Here is a 7,074-nt window from a genome sequence, read left to right as displayed (position 1 = left end):
TATGAGTAGAGCTGCTATAAATGTTCGTGTACAAATTTGTGTGTGAACCTAAGTTTTCATGTTTTATGTTAAATACCTGGGATGAACTTGATGGGTCATATGGTAAGTATATGTTTAACTTTATAAGAATCTGTCAAACTGTATCATTTTATATTCTTCCTTGCAATGCTCTGAATCTTCACCATCCCTTGGTATTGTCATTTAAAAATTTTAGCCATTCTAATATGTAGTGGTATCTCATTTCTCTAGTGGCTAATGATGTTAAATGTCTTTTCATATGCTTCTTTGCCAGCCACATAACCTCTTTGGTGAAGTGTCCAAGTTTTAAAAACTTTTTAGTTGTTGTTGTTGTTGTTTTTACTGAATTTTGGGAGTTTTTTGAGTATTCTGGATATAAGTCCTTTTTTTGGATGAGTTTTTTTTTTTTACAAAAGTTAAAGGTCTGAAGATAGAAAAGGGATACAATCTAGGGTTATTAAAATGTTTTGCTTATATTTCTAGGTAATTCTCAGATCTTTTACAATACTCTGCCTTTTTCTTTAATAGCCACCCTTTATGACACAGGGAGTTTTCCCACAATTCTACAGTGCTGTATATGATTAGAAATGTTAAACAACTAATTGATGTATTATGATTGAGCCCTCTGTAATCCTCTACTTAGTTATAAATTACTCTTTGACAGTGAGAAAGGATTCTTTCCAGCATATGGCATAGTGAGTGGAGGAAGGGAAGAATTACTAGTAGATCAAGTCAAAGAATTGGGCTGGGATATACTGGGCAAAATGAGCATAGGAAAGTGCAGGACTCTGCAATCTCCCTCAACCACATAGAATTACAACTGAAATACAGAACAACCATCATTCAGAACCACCTGAAATCTAGCTGAAGAGAAGAAGGGAGAATTGATAGGGTTTGCTGATGGTTTGGATGACAGAATATAGTAAAGGGATTAAGGAATGACTCCTGGATTATAGGCTTGAACATCTAATGGATATTGGTTTCAGTTAGTAAAAGGGGGGAAGGTTATCCAAGAAACATGTTGATATAGGAAATAGGAGTAGATTATAAACTTACGTGTTACTTTGGTAAGTTTGAGATAGCCTGTTAGAAAGCCAAATGGAATGTTAAATAGATAATTTGGGTATAGAAGTCTGGAACGTAAGGGAGGTTTTGGTAAACGTACACTCTGTCGAATTATCATAACATAGGTGGAAGGCCAAAGTCATCTAAAGAGAGAATATGTGTAGGAAAGTGCTCCAGGGACTAACCCCTGGGGATATGCTAACATTCAGGAGTTCAAAAGAGTGCTTTATAAAGGATACTGAGAAACTAATGGTTTGAGAGAAAGCAGGGAAACCAAGAGAGTGGTATTCTGGCAGTCAAGGGAGGAAAGTGTTTTAAAAAGGAGAAAATTAAGATGCTTGTCCAATTTCTTTCATTCATCCAGCAAACATTCCTGAGTACTTTTATTTTATAAGATTTCATGTGCTAGTTCCCATATAATTTACATACACAGTCATGTGCCTAATAATAACATTTTGGTCAATGACGGACTGCAAATATGATGGGTGGTGTTCCCATAACATGATGGAGTTGGAAAATTCTTATGGAGTGATGTCATGGACATTAAAATGTCATGGTGCAAGGCATTACATGTTTGTGGTGATGCTGATGTAAAAAAAAATCTGTGCTGCCACTCATAGTACAGCACATACAATCACATAGAATAATTAATGATGTTACTGGTTTATATATTTACTATAATATACTTTTTATTGTTATTTTAGAGTGTACTCTTGTAAAAAAAGAGTTTACTTATTAAAAAAAAGTTTGCTGTATACTAGTAACAACATGCCATGTTATTGTGGCAGCCAGCCTCATACATCTTGTGTTTACCAAATCTCTTGTTTGTATACTAACATGTGGTACAGGCTTTGTACCTAGGAGCAATAAGCTGTACCATATGGCGTAGGTGTGTGGTAAACTATACCATCTAGGTGTGTGTAAGTGCACTCTATGATGGTCACATGATGAAATCACTAATGACACATTTCTTACAAGTGTATCCCTGTCTTTAAACGGTGCATGACTGTATATTTTAAGGATTTCAGTGTGAAAGCTATATAGGGATTCTGAGGGCCCATCTATATTACGTACTGATATTAAAATTTCAGAAAGTTGCCTTGAACATCTTAACACTCATGATGAATCCACAGTATTCTTAATTTTTGCAGAGTCATCAATTTACTAGAATAGTTTGGTTTGCAAATCCATGTGATCCAGAGTAGCAGCCATTGAATATTATATAGATATAAAGGCCAAATGAAATGCAGAGGCAGCTGTAATGTAGAGGTTACTTAGGTAAGCATGTGGGAGTTACTTTAATTCTCTAGACTTCAGTTTCTTCACCTGTAAAGTGAGGATGCGGAACTAATATATTTCTTAAAGCTCCTCTGTTTCTGAAATTTAATGACTTCATAATCCCAAACCGAATAATCAATCACAGTTGACTGAGATACATAAAAAACACATCAACCCTCAAAGTTAGTAATGTCCTTATCATTGAAACCTTCCGTACCAGATCAACTTCTAATTGAGTGTCTGATGATGAAAGCGCAAGAATAATGAAAGTCCCTGAGAGTCTCTTTGGAATAAACCCAAAGACAATTTTGGGTATACATATTTCCTAAAGGATATTTTGACAACTCTAGTTTAACTGTTTGGTATAATGGCAGTCTGTGTATTTTCACCTTTCTGATAGAGGCCTATAAATTAAACTCAAAGTCATGGAAGATATTTCTTAAAAGAGCTATGATCCCTTGGTAGAGAAATAATAACTGTAATCATAAGAAAATACAACTACACCTTCTGTGGGTGGCAGTGAATGTAGAGAGAATGCTATGAAGGCCCTGGGCACACTACCAGAGTACAAGTGGTAGGGCGCTGCCTGCCCACACCACCCCTCTACCACATACACATCTTCGCACCTAACTGACCATGTCATCTCCAAGTCCTGTTTCTGGTACTTTGTGTCTCAACTGAAGAAGATGAAGAAATCTGCAGGGGGAATTATCTGCTGTGGGTAGATGTTTGAAAAATACCCCCTTTGAGTGAAGAACTCTGGCATCTGGCTATGCTACAACTCCTACAGTGGCACCCACAACATGTACCGGCCTGACCACCACGTGTGTGGTCACGTAGTGCTGCTGAGGCATGGGGGCCGGGCACCGTGCCTGCGCCCACTCAATCCATATCATGAAGGTGGAAGAGATCTCGGCAGACTGGCAGTTTCACGATTCCAAGATCAAGTTCCCGCTGCCCCACCTGATCACCAGCACAACCACACTTCACCACCAAGAGGCCCAACACCTTCTTTTAGATGCAGGGCCTCCCTGTCCCCTGGTCTGCCCAAATAAACTCCTAGGGAAAACCAATACATTAAAATAAAAGACAATTACATTTGTTGATCTACATCTTCATTTCTAGTACACTACAAATCTTTTGCATATTTTAATCTCTTCATTCATTTTATAATCCTGTAAAATGAATATATTTTTATCTTTATAGATGAGGAAACTGAAGTTCAGAGGGATTGTCATAGAGCTAAAATAGAGACTAATGGGGATGCAAAGCTGGGGTTGCTTTTGCTTTTGACTTTATAATTACAGTAAAAATAAACAACAACAAAAACCCATCAAGGATAATTTTACGAGCCTAACCAATGGTTAAGGACAACAGGGGGGTGGGGACATCCATGGGGAGGGGTGTGGGATGGGAATGGGGGGATGAGGACAAATATGTGACACCTTAATCAATAAAGAAATTTTAAAAAAAGGATAATTTACTGCAAAAGGTCAATAAATAAGTTGTTGGTTCTCTATCTCAAGCAATAATCTCCAAAACCATAGGTAGATGTGAAGGGGAGCAAAGTGGCTGCTGAGGAGAGTCAGATATGTTAAGTTGCTATAGGAAGGCATTTTTCCGTACCTGACTGATAGGCAAAACCCAGTAGGTCCCAGGCATGCAAGAGTTACAAGCTCACTCTGGTGAATTACCACCCTTCATAGGCATCCTGAACTTTGGAATATATGGGGCACGTTCTCATACATTTCTATTTAGCCCTCATAGGAACTTTCCAGGGGGAATCACTGTCCTCATTTTACTGATGGATATCCTGAGACAAATGGTTATGATATGATAATAGTAATATTACTATCTCAGATTTATTGAGCATTTACCATGTGCTAGGAACTTCACATATATTAACTCTGTTCTCAGCACATATGTTATTAACTCAATCCTCACAGCAACTTTGTGATATAAGTACTATTGTTATCCAAGTTTTACAAAGAGGGAACAGATAGCATGGCCATGCATTTAATACATGGAAAAGCAGAGATTTGAACTCAGTTTGACTTCTTAGCTCATCCTTTTAATCATTATTGTTGTAATTATTTCACAGTATATTAAGTGAAGTCATTATGCTGTACACCTTAAACTTATACAGTGCTATATATCAATTATGTCTCAAAACTGGGGCAAAAGTATAAATATTAAAATACATCTAAAAAATAGAAAATTTGGTGTTAATAAAAATCATCGTACTTACTATTTTACTTTCTGATATACAGAAAAATGACCAGCCTGAGATCAAAAGCCTCACTGAATCCTCACCAGTATTGTAAGGTACACGAAGGGCACAGAGGAACCCTCAAATAGTTATCAATGAATAAATGTCAAGAGGTTATTGAAGCAAGAAGCAGTAAATATTAGTGAATCAGTATCTATATTTCCAGCTTCAAAAATACTTATTTGTTTAGAATTATAGCATGTGGGTCCAAGATATCTATTAATGATTAAATATCTATTTTTTTCGGAGAAAACTCTCAGACAACCAACTCTTTTTTTCCTCTTCCTAGTATCAATCCAAATAGGACAAACCACAGACTTGCGGGTTCTTTCCTCCAACTGGAAAACCTAAATGCATGAGTATGAAAACTTTTTATCACAAATAGAAACTTAATTCTTAATTCAGAAATTCCTACTTATGAGACAGGAAGGAACTAGGGACTGTGGTCAGAATTTTTATTTTCTTGCCCCACCTGTTGAGTGATGGAGTAGCATTTTCCCCAGATTCATTTCTTGTGGCTTCAGCTGATTGTAATTTGTGAACCATTTGACCTTTGTTTGCAAGCCTAAGCAGTTAATGCCAGCAATATATTCTTTTGTCCTTTTTCATCTTTTATTTAGTGATCTGTAAAGATCACTCCCAATCATTCAGTTCACACTGGTCTTGTGATTTGCTCACATGTTTACATTCAACTGATGTCTTTTTTTTACATTAAAAGAATTTTTTAAATTAATCTTTATTGTTGAGATTATTACAGATATCCCTCTTTTCCCCCCCATATCTCCCCTCCACCCGGTTCCCACCCAACCCCAGGCCCTCGCCACCCTATTGTCTGTGTCCATAGGTAATGCATACATGCATGTAAGATCTTTGTCTAATCTCTTCTCGTACCTCCCCACACCCCCTTCCCTCTGAGAATCGTCAGTCTGTTCCATTTCTATGCCCCTGATTCTATTCCATTCACCAATTTATTCTGTTCATCAGATTTTTTATTCATTTGATTTTTAGATTCAATTATTGATAGATATGTATTTGTTGTCACTTTGTTGTTTTGATGTCATTTTTTAGAAATGTCTCCTGAGGAACTCATGTGTGGCCCCTGGAAATGGATTTGTATAGTAATATGTGTAGTGGAGGAGAAGTTTATGAGTAGAGCAGACATCCTATGATTTTTACTTATTTCTGTTAAATTCTATGTTTGCAAATAAAATTTGGAGGGTACCTATTTCTAATTTCAATTCTGCCACACTTCCTGAGGCCTTTGCCTTCACTTCAGATGGTGGCAACCTGTGAAACTGAGTGGAGTCAGTCCTTAGACTGTGCAGCTGATCAAGGAGTTGGAACCAGTAATCCAGTTGAAACAGATCCCCTTTGTTTTAAATACCCGTTAGCTAGGCAAGTTCCAGATTGCCTGAAATGTCAGTATAATTTTGGTCAAGGGAGCAGCTGTGCTCTCCATTTCCTAAATCTGGCCTTCATCACAGTCTGAAAAGCAGGTTTTGATAAAAATCAGTTTCCAAATGTAATGTGTGTAACCTAAGCCCTTGGAATGGGTAAAATGCTCTTCTTGGGGGTGGAGGAGGTATTTTTGTTAACAGCAGGGCTGAGTCAGGTATGAGAGTAAGAAGTGTTTTGGTTACAAAGCTTGGTCTGTATTTAACCAAATTAAAGTAGAACTGGTCACTAATATGAAGGTACTTAGTGTTCACTCACAGAATGGTAAGAATACCTCTAGTTCTTTGTTTTCACAGATTTTGTTGTGACTCATGTTGTTTCTTTGGCTTAAAAAAAAAAAAAAAGCTGCAGCACTAAAGCTCAATTTTGATTCATACCATCCTCTTCCTGCACCCACCCCCATAAAAGGTAGTTTGGTATTATGGGAAGTTTGTCTTTGGAAAAGTAGTAAGGTTGCACCAGCTCCATCACTGGCTGATTTACTATGTGTCCTTGGGTGAATCACTTTACTTTTCTGAACCTGGGCAAGTAATTTTTCCTTTCTTCCTCCTTCCCTCCCTCCCAAATTTATTTCTATTTAAAAATGCTCAAGAGACTTTAAAAAGGCCCCAAAGCCCAGAGGCATCCAGGTTTAATTTAAGATCGTCCTGAGTTGGTGTCTGTCCATTTTTCCTTTTATGAGGCATCAATGTGATCCTTTAATGAGACACCTCGATAATTCTAGTTGGATCGTGGCAATTTCTTGTGACTCCCGGTATCTGTCATAAATGGCTATCCATTTGTGAATGATGAGAAATATAATACCAGAAATAATCATGAGATGCCTGCAGATTCTACTTGAATATCCTTTCTGCATTATTCTTCGCAACCAGGCCCAGTGATTATCAATTTGAGTAGCGGAGACCATGATGAGTATCACTTGCAATGACTGGTATTAAATGCAGCTCTTACGGAACAGAAACCAGCAACACCCTTCAAGATGAAACACC

The 7,074-nt window shown here is 37.4% G+C and overlaps 1 pseudogene; it reads left to right on the top strand.

The window, feature by feature from the left end:
* The first annotated feature begins 2,876 nt into the window (after positions 1 to 2,876).
* Positions 2,877 to 3,379, top strand: LOC103298506 (60S ribosomal protein L18a-like; annotated as a pseudogene).
* Positions 3,380 to 7,074: the final 3,695 nt, after the last annotated feature.

This window comes from Eptesicus fuscus, chromosome 15, assembly GCF_027574615.1.
Source record: "Eptesicus fuscus isolate TK198812 chromosome 15, DD_ASM_mEF_20220401, whole genome shotgun sequence".
In the NCBI taxonomy this organism is placed as follows: domain Eukaryota; kingdom Metazoa; phylum Chordata; class Mammalia; order Chiroptera; family Vespertilionidae; genus Eptesicus; species Eptesicus fuscus.
This window is presented reverse-complemented; position numbering and strand designations above follow the sequence as displayed.